The 11142-nt window shown below is 42.6% G+C and overlaps 1 pseudogene; it reads right to left on the minus strand.

The window, feature by feature from the left end:
• Window positions 1-10651: 10651 nt before the first annotated feature.
• LOC136638152 (5S ribosomal RNA) lies at window positions 10652-10770 on the minus strand (annotated as a pseudogene).
• Window positions 10771-11142: the final 372 nt, after the last annotated feature.

The raw sequence follows: 11142 nt of genomic DNA on the forward strand, positions 1-11142 counted from the left end.
GGGAGGCGGGGAGCCCCCACCTTACATGGAGGCTCTTGATTCACCGCCCACCTTTGGGTTGATGGTAAGTAGCCCCATTGTGGGGCTACTGCACTTAACCGGGGGAAGGGGACAAAAGTCCCCTTCTCCCGAGGTGCCACCAGCAGCTGCCTTGGGTGTGCAGGATGCAGCAGCAGCAGCCATTTTTGGCTGCCCAGGCCCAATCCTATACAATTTTCCAGTGCGGGTGCTTCTGCGCCAATGGAATATACACTGCTTCCTGTGTTGGGGAGGCAGTCACAGAGGCGTCCTCAAGGTATGGGTACATTTGTTCCCTTACCTTGGGGCTGCATTGTGTCTGCACCGGTGCTGATAAGTTGGAGAGGATTGGGCCTAAAAACTAGTAGACTCATATCTCCTTCAAACAGGCATCTGACAGTGACCCATGTTTGCTTACCACCATGGCCAGTTATTATTTCAAAGTGTAAAAGGTTAAAATTTCTTTGCTTTCTTCCTCTGACAAGTTGCAAGTCCAGTAACTAAAACATTTGCTTCTAGAAACTACAGAAACCAGAATTCTTCATTTAAATGAAACATCAGGGCATTAAAATTAGTATCTATTAAGTGTACTATCAAGCCTGAAGCACAAGGAAAACAAAATCCTTACCAGTTTGTCAGAAACATTTGAGTCACCTGAGCAACTTATTGCAAAAATTTTATATATAATAATAATAATAATAATAAAATAATAAAACTTTATTTTTATCCCGCCCTTCTCCCTAACGGGACCCAGGGCGGCTAATACACACACACACACACACACACACACACACACACACTAATTAGTAAGTAGCATATCATGATTTTCATTTACTCATAGTAAGCAGTTTCTCATAAGAGTTGATACCTGGGAGTGAGTAGAAATCTCTGTAGGGAATTATAGTTTGCCAGGCTGTGACTGAAATCCTCTTATGCTAACCTTTACATTTTAAGAAAAACTGCTTCAATATTCATTATGGTTAATATGGAGATACAAAAAGCTCAAGATAAAACCTTGGTTAATTACTTAATACTATCATTAATTTCACCTACCATTAAAAGATTTTGAATTTAAATGGCAACTGGGCCTGGTTTAGCTGTCTGACACAGTGTGTAATTTAAACAGTAAATTGTTTTCAGCGTAAAGTGCATATCTTTCCTCATTCACAATGCACAACTTGGCATTTTTTAGCGGAGATTACAAAACTCAGAGACCATAATATTTAGGTCCTTGATTAATTAGAACACAGAGTTTGGAGAAACACAGCCCTGGGGTGGGGGGGTATAAGAGACTTTGAAACACATAGTTCTGTAGAGGAGCATGCCAGGATTATTACTCAAAAGGTTTTATCTGGCCTAATTCGAGGATCAAAGCAAGGCAAAACATAACAAGGTAGCAAGTCAAGGTGTGACATAAAGTAAGGCAAGAATAGTAGACCAGTAAGTATTTGTTGCTCACGTCAGAGAGCTCACTCTGACTGACCCAGAATGCTAAATAGCAGAGGTAAGCTAATCAGGATGAAGTTTGGGATCAGCCCTGAAATAGCTGTGGGAGCTGATCATGCTGATATTTCCCCAGCTAGCCCGTATGAGTGTCTGGAAACAAAGTTCCTGTTTTTGTCTCCTACTCCAGATGATCCACCTTCCCAGATCTGTTTTCTATCCCAAGTTAATATCCCAAGAAAATATCCCAAGAAAATATCAAGTGATTGAAGAGGATGTAAGATCAAATGCTGCACCAATTTGCCAGCACTAATGCCCTATCTTTGGAACCACAATTGGTCTCAAAAGGGAAATGGGGACAATTCTTCTCCCCCTGCTAAATATAGAAGAGAACTTCTACTTTAAAAGGTGCCTTCTGCCCAATTAGCAAGAGGATTAAATAAACTTATGAGACACCATATTTCTAAGGAGTATCAATTTCTCTGGTTGTTACAAGATGTTATGTTTTAAGCAAACAACAAAAAATACACAATATTTTCCCTTACCTCTTACAGGCTTCCTGATCGCCCTCCCACCAGAGCATGGCCCACCTGCACACCAAAGCATGGCAGGGGATAGGATCAGGCTGTTAGACACATTTCTGATAGCATCCTACAGAATTCTGAATTATGAGAATAAAGCTACTGCCATTCACTCACTGGTCCAGGGCAGTATGGGATGGATTCAGAGACAGGCTTCATCCTCTCCTAGATGAGGATTTTTGAGGATCTGAGATTTTTAAATCTCAGATTCACAATTTAGCATTTATCAAGGTTCCGGGGCTGCTTGCAATGCTGTCTGCATAAACAAGGAATTAGAGGGTTATTTTTCAGCCACTTCCTCTTGGCTATTGAAAGATTCATACTTGATGCAAAAAACTAGTATTACAATGAGTATTTGTAGCAAACACATCCCCAGTGTATTTACACAAGTGACACAGCTGGAAAATCAGCTCCAGTCAAGGTCTCCAGACATGTGTACATCTGTAAAGATACATATATGTCACAAAACCATCACACCTTTTAAATTGGTGTCCTCTTATATTAAGCAGGGGCAGAGCAGTTGTCCCTCTTAACCCAGCATGGCTTCTTTTCCAGTGGCTGTTGCTGGTGTCTCTTCTCCATCTCTTTTTAGACTGTGAGCCCTTTGGGGACGTTTATTGATTTGTTTTGCTATGAAAATGGCTTTGGGAACTATTTTTTGTTGAAAAGCAGCATATAAGTATTATCGTTATTATTAACAACCAATTCTGGGACAATCGCTCTGCTATAGTGACATGGGCATGTGTCTCAGAAGCATTAGTCAAGAACCTCTTAACTTGCCCGAAGTTGTTGGTTCTCAACTCATTTCAATTTGATGAGCTCCTTAGTTATACATTAAATACATCAAACAAACAAATAAAAGGCTGAAGTTATTCCACAGGCTCTTATTCTTGGACAACTGACCCTATAAAACGGGGCATACATCTTCATTAGTATTTAAAGAACCCCTATTTTCTACCTCTTTAAGCTCCTTATAAATTCCTCATCTCATGTGCCCTGCTGGAGATCTTTAAACCCACTCTCTTCATAGTTAAAAAGAACATAATGAGATTAGACTGAGAGCCAGCAAATCAACGGTTTCTCAACTAGTTTTCTCAATTCTAATTAGAATAATGTCATTGTTATTAAGCTAACATTTTTCTAATAAGCCAGAAATGTGATTATTTTTCCTGCCACATCAAAAGGATAATTAACTTATTTCGGAAAATGTTTCACAATGGTAACAATTAAAAATTAGATTCATTAAAGTCCTGTAGAAATATATTAACAGAAAGCTTTTCAGAGTAATCTACAGCTATCCAAAAAAGTTTTGTAACTAAAAATAAAGGCAGCAATTAATAGCAAGGAACCAAAAAAGAAATTAGATAGATAGATAGATAGATAGATAGATAGATAGATAGATAGATAGATAGATAGATAGATAGATAGATAGATAGATAGATAGATAGATAGATAGATAGATAGATAGATAGATAGATCTACTCAGCAAGAAGTGGCTGGTGAATATTTTGGGCACTTGATATTTTGGACACACAGGTTAGACAGAAATGAATTTACTTTATACATGTGGATGTGAGTGATCCACCTACATGCAAGGTAAGCAAGAACCCGACCAACTGGCATATGACCAACAAACCGTATGACCGACAAGCCAGCGTATGACCTCTGTAAGACCAACAAACTGTTGATTTGTTGGAGTATCTACCCAGAAATGTGACTTGTGTCCAGTGGAGCATATTCCCAGGATTATAGCTACAGTTCAGTATTCAAAGAAAATTAGTCATGATTAAACACCATTGTGATTAATGGCTCTTAAGTTAGTCAAGACTAACTTGTCTCATATTTATTTCAATGGCGCAGAGTCACAACTCTCTTTGGACATGGTCCAATAACTTGTAATTAAATTGTTTACAATTTGGTGCACCATGGCTATCACAGGCTATCCATGTGCTTAACAAGCCCTGCTTTGCTCAGTACAAGTCCTCATAACCCACAAAACTGCATGGGTGTCACGAAAGCATACTTTCATAAACAAGAATAGAAACCAGAGGTTTGTGACTGCAGATAAATAAACACTAAGGGCAAATAACTAAGTCCAATCTTTAATAGGCACTAGTAAATAGAAAAAGTGAATTAAATTCCTAGCCTACTGTGAAGGCTGAGGTTTGTTATTGAGATTAACAAAGCCAAGATTTTACCCACTGTGTTTGCCTGATATTGAATTATTATTCTTTTAAACATTCTTGCTATTTTGGGTTCTTGGGAGCTCATTCTGAAAGACAAATGTCTATCCAGCTATTTTCATTTATTTATTTTCCAATGCTATTGCAATGCATTTTTAGAACTGGGGAAACAGAAGTCAAGAGGCTGTCTTTCATGAGCTGCCCATAAATGATGGGATCCAATTCAAAAAGCTGAATGTATATACCTAAGAGCACAACCCTAACCAATTTTTCAGCACTGGTATAGCTGTGCCATTGATGTAGCAGGCATGTGCTGCATCTTGCAGTTGGGAGGCAGTCACAGAGGCCTCCTCAAAGTAAGGGAATGTTTGCTCCCTTACCTCGGAACTGCATTGCCCTTATATTGATGCTGGGTTAGGATTGCACCCTAAAGCTCTTCTGTGCATGCATGAAAAGGATGTGATCCCCCCTTCTAAATGCAGCCCTTCAACATCTACTTCTAGACCATACCATTTCAGGGATATGAACAGTGATAGAGTTCAGGGCCAGGGGTTGCATGGTTGAACCATTGCCAAGAATCCCGAAGAGTCAACTGCTGATCCCTCAAACAACATCTGAGTCTTTATACCCTTGTATAAAGACAATAGAGCAGTTCTGTCAGTTTCCACCCAGATAAAATGGGGTCCACCAATCACAATGGGCTACCTAAAAGCTGGAGCCAGCTCTTGATGTGAGGTGCTGCAGTGAAAACAGGAGAGGATCCCCTCATTTTTTTTTAAACCTAGCATTAATCTTGTGGCAGCATGACAAGAAGGGTATTTCTTATACGAATTGACAGAAGAGACCTTATAATGCATTTGCATCTTTTCAGGTGTATGCAAATAAAATGATGAATGGGTAAACATTTATAATAGTTTTAGCTGTTACAGTATGATTTCTTACAAGATCAGATACAGCAAGCAGGTTAAAAAAGTGATTACAATGATCAAAATGAAATAGTGAGAAATGATTTCCCAGGATTTATAACACAAAGCCAAACTAAGAATAAATGTGCATAGCATGTATGTATAAATCTATACATACATCATTGTACCCTGATTTTAAGCATGTTGTGTGGACCCAACTCTGTTTTGGCAAAAGGTCCCACAGACACAGAGAAATCTTCTTTGATAATTAGGGAATAATTTATGCTCCATGTTGGAAGGTGCACAAAGAGTTTACAAGGAAGGTTGCATAGGTTACTCAGGGCAGTTGACACTGGTATGCAAGACCAGTAAAACTTGCATCTGGGTGTACATTTCTAAGAATGAGGAGTCAGATAAACTATTGTAAGCTTAGGCCAATCATTGAACTAGCAGAGGATCACCAAAACTTCCTTTATAATGGTCCAATCCTATTCCAGCAGCTCCGCTGGGTGCAGTGACACCAAAATGGCCACCACTGCATCCAGCGGCACCGATGGGGCAGCCAGAGGCCTCCTCAGGGGAAGGGGTCTTTCATCCCCTTCCCCCAATAAGAGCACAGGTTCCGCAATAGGTCTCCTCCATTCTATTTTGCTGGCACAGACTGGAGGAGCTCCATGTTGGGTTTTTCAGCCCACCACAGAGCATAGGATGTGGCTGAGCAGGGTTCTGTCAGTCCCACCCCGCTCTCCCCTGCCCTCCCGCACCCCAGAATGCCCCCCCTCGCCCCAAGGTCCTTACCACCACCCAGAGCTCTTACCATGCTCCAGGCGGCATCTGTCCAGTACTGAGCTCAACGCCAACTGACACTGGGCCAGCACTGGTGCTGACTCCTCGCAAGGTGTTGCAGACGTATCTTACAGCACTGGCACAGAGGTTTGTTAGGACTGGGCCCTAAGTCAACACACCATATAGTTCTTCTCAGCAGTAATCCGTGTTCTTCACTCTGTTAGTACTTATCAGATGGTATATGATGGAAAGAATCAGTTCCTTCAGGAATACCAGATTGTGCAGCCAAACATGTATCTTTTTTCCATTGAAGATCCTTCTTCAATGTCGTAATAGCATCAATATCTGAATGATTCTGTTGCAGGCAGGTTCTTTGATTATATGAAGCAGAGGAGGAATGTTTGGCCATCAGAGCAGGACTACTCTGAAAGGAATCCTCACCTGTGAAGGTTTCCACCTGTCTGAAGACAGGTTCTCCTACAATGATGATTCTGAGACTACAGGCAGTGGTGGTCAGTGAGGTAGCATGATGAATGGCATCAAATAGGAAGAGGTCATTTTGACTGACTGGAGGGCCTCCTTGTCTTTCAAAGAGAGGGGGGCAGTAGCCTGGCATTCTGCCTTGGATCCATTTCACATTTGTATATAACCGTCTCCCTGCAATGCCAGGGCAGCATCATGAAATCTTCCTCTCTAACCATGCAATCGTTCACCAACTATATTCAGAAGGACCTACAGTGCCATGCAATTGTTAATTCAGTCTCCTACTGAATCCCAAAGTGATTTTTTAATGACCTGAAGGGCAACTGCTTATATATTATTTCACTTACGTTGACTAAAAATATATGACTTCTTCCTCTAAAATTGGTACTCAGTCACTTGATCTCAGGCTCTTTAATGCACTCACAAGTAGCTAAAGTTCTTTCTACAAGAAAAATATGATTGATTGTTACACTGACAGTAATTGCATTTTAGGAAAAGTAACTATTATAGTAATTTTCTCCAGAAAAGAGACATCTAACTAACTTAAAAAGCTTGTTACTTCTTAACGCATTAGCTGTGGCAAATTTAACACAAAAGATTTTTTTTTCTCAAAGTATTCACAGATGTAACTGTATGCAGTCAGGCCAACTCTAAAGTGTTTTAATGCTGTGTATCCTATGGTATGCCATACTCTAACAATATCTAGAACAGCCATTTTCAACCACTGTGCCATGGCACACTGGTGTGCTGCAAATTGTCTGCATGTGTGCCACGGGGGTTTGGGGGGAGGCTCATTTACTGATAGGGCCATTGGAGGATGTGAACCCCCACCAACAGCATGGTGCACCTTGTCAATTGTCAAGAAACTGATGGTGTGCCTTAACAATTTTAGTACCTTGTTATTGTGCCATCAGATGAAAAAGGTTGAAAATCAATGATCTAGAACCTCAAGTTTTCTGCACTTTCCTCTATGCCTTTTTTTTAATCCAACTCCATGCCTCCACGTCTCATTATTTCCTAATCTCACTATATATCATCTCACTTCTATCTTACCCTTCTTCCTTCAGTCATTTTGATTTTCAGCCAGCCCTCCCAGTTCCTACTGTTCAGCAGCAGCCGTGATAGAGTACAATGGGTAGGAAAAGGCTGTCATTGCTGAATATTGACCAGGAAGAGAGGGCCTCATGACATTACCAGCAGAAAATGCTGTCATGGAGACAAGATGAATCTGCACCATGTAGATGCATAGCTGCTGGCTAGTTAGAAATGCCCAACATAGGCTGTGGACATTAATTTTCATGCCTATACCCAGCACTTCTAATGAGTAAACAGCTATGCACCTGTGTCAGGCTGCTACAGTTGCCTCATGCCTTGATCACTACTTTGCATTGCCCACTGGCAAGAGCACAGAACTCTCTTTCTCTTTGGTCACCACTCAGTACTGGTAGCTGTTTCCCACCCTTCCCTACCTATTTGGCTTGCCAACTTTGACTGAAGCTATTTCAGACCCCATTGACCAGGGACGTCAAACTCAATTCATACAGCAGGCTGAATAGCATTCACAGCACCTGCTGAGGGCCAGAGTGACATCATTAAGCAGGAAGTGATGTCATCAAGCAGATGATGGCCAGAAATAAGCACTTTGTTCTCACCTAGTAACTCATTAGTCACAAACGACAGAAGAGACAATATACAAATCTTGATCGTATTTTCAAGATGTGGGAGAGCCAATTATCATGCTGAGAGCCCAATTAGCATGCAGGTCACCCTTCAGCAGCACTGCATCCATGATAGGTCACAGTTCAGCAGCTGATAGGAGATGCTTTGACAGAAGCGGCACTGTTGAAGGATGGCCTTCGTGATAATTAGACTCTCCCAGGCTCCCAGCACCTCAGCAGCATCTCCCTCTCTAACCCTTCTTGGTCTGCCCCTTCCCCAGTAGCATTCCTTGCCTTCTGTCACTCCCTCTCCGAATCTCAGCAGAAGCAACACTACTGAAAGAGCATTGCTGGGACAGCCCAATTGTTGGGGGGGGGGGAGATAAAAAGCTTCTGCAGGCCACACCCAGCCCACCGCCTTACATTTGACACCTCTGTTTTAAATCTCCAGAATCTCCAGTTGCCTGGAGAGTGATATGATTCTTGGAGATTCCAGGTTGATCTCTAGGGTTGGCAACCCTACTACCCATCATGCTACCTCACTGGCTGCCTCCACACTTATCTTATCTCTCATTCCTTTCACTGTTAACTCCCCTGTCCTTAGCCCTGCGTGAAACTTCTTTCTTGATCCCTATTTTACTGTCTTCTCTGCCTGCCTTTTCCTCTGGTTTCTTTTTCTGGTTTCTTTATGTGCTGTCTATTCTTTCCAGAGATTGGAACTATGCATTACACGTAGTCCTACCACTGGCGTCACTAGGGGAGTGCAGGGAGTACGGGCCACACCGGGTGACGCGCCCTCGAGGGAGGATGCGCTAACATCGTAGTGTTAGGAGCTACCCCGTCATGCAATAACTGTTGGATGTGGAATGTCCAGTGGAGTGCAGTGCAAAAAACAGAATTGAAATAGCTCCTTTTGTTCAAAAGTTATGGCCAAAAAACCGGAAATAAAAAATGCATGGATCCCTATGGAAAGTAAAAGTGAGCTGTATCGTGTGTTTACTCGCAAGTAGGTGCACTTGCCATAGTCCGTCAGAAAGGGCAGGCAGAGAGGACTCCAAGGAGTCAGAATGGTCCTGATCCAATGAATGCAGCCCCCAAAACACCTGAGAAGGAAGTCCCTCCCTCCCTATTGCAGGCTATTGAGCTCTGTGGAAAGCAAACTCAGTCACGTGGTCGTGTTTACTTTCGAGTAGGCAGACATGCCTCAGCTGGTGGTCAGGCCAGGCAAAGGGGAATGTGAGGACACCAGAAGGGTCCCGATCCGATGGAACTGGAGCACAGCAAATGCTCCAGAAGGCATCCTCTCCCCTCTCCCACTAAGAAAGACAAAAAAAAAGGCTTGAACTGGTAAGGGGAATGTTTTCCATTTTGCACTTGCATAGCCATTTGGGTTTTTATCTTAATATGCCTGAAATAGAAGAACTTTAAACTGGGCACTGGGGAGGGCTGGAAATCTCATTGATTCTTTTTTGTGGGGGGGGCGGGGTTATTGCAGGCAGGCTACAGAATAAGCTCCACTGACCACGATGGGACTTACTTCAGAGTAGACATGCATAGACTTGGGCTCACAGGCTGCAATTCTACCCACACTTTCCTGAGAGTAAGCCCCATTGACCACTATGGGACTTACTTCAGAGTAGATTCACTTGGTGGAACAGGACTGGCTCCCTCTTATTTAATTATTTCTTTTATTTTAATTTAATTATTTATCATTATTTATTTTAATTTGCTTGATGACATCACTTCTGGCCATGACATCACTTCCAATGGGTCCTGGACAGATCGTCATTCTAAATGTGGGTCCCAGTACTAAAAGTTTGAGAACTGCTGCAATAAGGTATTCACATGGGGTGTGTGTGTGTGAGAGAGAGAGAGAGAGAGACTCCACAAGTTTTCAAAATCACTAAAATCAGAGTTTGGAGGAATAATACCATCATGTTATATATCAGTCAATGTGTAATTTCATGCAGAATGCAATGAAATAAACCACATTGAAATATCTGTGTTCTATCAAAAGGTACAGCCAGAAAACCAGTGGGGGCGGGGTGATGGTACATCACCACGCCCACCACCTGGGGTGTTGCCCCACCCACTGCATGACACGAATCCCAGTGACACGAATCCTAGTGATGCCACTGAGTCCTACTATTCATTTTAGAGACTTTAAAGATGCAATCCTATACATAATTACTCACCCAGGTGAGTAGGTTCCATTGAACTCAGTGAGACTTACTTCTGAGTAGATATACTGTAATAACAGTAAGAACACCACACTGTAAGAACACCACACTGTAGTCACTGAGACTGAAATTTGAAGAGTACTACCTGCACAGTAGCTGAGTAGGCCTTCTTAACCTACCCAGCACTGCATCCCTGTTGAAAATGTCTTCTGCTTTTACCCCTTCAGAGAAAAAATGCAAGTACCATATCTTTTCCCTAAAAAGGGTAAAAAGCACCTGGGAGGTGATGACTGATTTGCAGTGAGAAAATGGCATGGAAAGGGCTACAAAGCACTTCTCACCATATACCAGCCTCAGCAGTTACATTAAACAGATAATGGTTGGTAACCTTCAGTCTTAAAAGACTATGGTATAAGCCTACAGCACCCGGTATTCCCAGGCGGTCTCCCATCCAAGTACTAACCAGGCCTGACCCTGCTTAGCTTCTGAGATCAGACAAGATCAGGCATGTGCAGGGTAGGTCCACTTTTGAATTCCAGTGTCTTAGGGCCCAATCTTATCTAACTTTCCAGCACCGGTGCAACCGCAATGCAGCCCCAAGGTAAGGGAACAAATGTTCCCATACCTTGAGGAGGCCTCCGTGTCCCCACCACAGGACGCAGTGCATGCCCCATTGGCACAGCTGCACTGGCAACAGAAAATTGGATGGGACTGGACCTTTAGTCAACTGCCTACTCCACCACCCTTGGTTCTGGTCTTGCTGACCGCCGGTGCTGCTTACTCACGGAGTGTCACAATGTGCCTTACAGCACATTTGCGAACCTTCGGCTGCTGCAGGGGCTGCTGTGCCAGCAGACAGGCTAGTTAGAGTTGTGCTCCTAATCAGTGATGCAGATTTGAATTCC

This window comes from Tiliqua scincoides, chromosome 1 (genome assembly GCF_035046505.1).
Source record: "Tiliqua scincoides isolate rTilSci1 chromosome 1, rTilSci1.hap2, whole genome shotgun sequence".
NCBI lineage: Eukaryota > Metazoa > Chordata > Lepidosauria > Squamata > Scincidae > Tiliqua > Tiliqua scincoides.